The following is a 1,047-nucleotide window of genomic DNA, read 5'->3' on the forward strand; positions in this document are numbered from 1 at the left end:
AGTAGCTAATCTACCTCTTGCTTTAAGAGACCATTATGTGCCTAATGAGTATAATACACCTATATGCATCCAATTGCCTCCATTTAGAGCACATCATTATGAAATTAAGCCACAAACCATTCAAATGCTTCCTAACTATCATGGACTTCCAAGTGAAGAACCTTACAAGCATTTGGATGAGTTTCTTGAAGTATGTTCCACCGTAAAAAATACGGACATGTCAGAAGAGGTTTTAAGACTCAAACTTTTTCCATTCACCTTAAAAGACAAGGCAAAGTATTGGTTTAACAATCTTAGGCCTTTTTCAATCACTTCTTGGGCAGAAATGCAACAAGAGTTCTTGAAGAAGTACTATTCGGTTTCTAAGACCAATGCCATGAGAACCTCAATTCGAGAATTTTCACATGGGGATGGAGAAACATTTCATGAGGCATGGGAACGCTTCAATGAATTGCTTAGGAAGTGTCCACATCATGACATGCCCAAATGGCAATTAGTTCAATACTTCTTTGAAAGCTTATCGGACAACTATAAAGGTATGGTTGATGCTTCCATGGGTGGCTCATACATTAATAGGCATGAGGATAACGTGTGGCGTCTCTATGAGAGCATGAGTGAAAATTCTTTGCATAGAACACTATCATCCAAGAATGGTAGAAATTCACAAGGTAGGAAGAGTGTTGGCTTACATCAAGTCGACCATTCAAATGAAATAGCTGCCGAAATAAAGTCTTTATCTCAAAAGTTTGATCAATTTTTGATTAACCAAAACTCGGCGAACCAAGTATCTTCCTTCCCTAACCATTCTCATCGTGCATCAAATGAAACATGTATGACTTGTTCTAGTGTTCTTCATTCTACTTCTCATTGTCCTCACGGACAAATACAAAGTGAACCTAATGAACAAGTCAATGTGGCTTTTGTGAACCAAGGGAACAATCCTTATGGTACCCATTATAATCAAAGTTGGAAGAATCATCCAAATTTCTCTTGGAAAAACCAAGGAGAGGGCTCAAACCCTTCCCAAGGCGGTTTTCAAGGGAAGTA

General features: G+C 38.4%; 1 pseudogene; it reads right to left on the reverse strand.

The window, feature by feature from the left end:
• Window positions 1-381: 381 nt before the first annotated feature.
• On the reverse strand, window positions 382-480 carry LOC132272071 (small nucleolar RNA R71; annotated as a pseudogene).
• Window positions 481-1,047: the final 567 nt, after the last annotated feature.

The sequence above is a fragment of the Cornus florida genome, unplaced genomic scaffold (genome assembly GCF_030987335.1).
Source record: "Cornus florida cultivar Cherokee Brave unplaced genomic scaffold, ASM3098733v1 CherokeeBrave_3.0.0_Hap2_Chr08, whole genome shotgun sequence".
In the NCBI taxonomy this organism is placed as follows: domain Eukaryota; kingdom Viridiplantae; phylum Streptophyta; class Magnoliopsida; order Cornales; family Cornaceae; genus Cornus; species Cornus florida.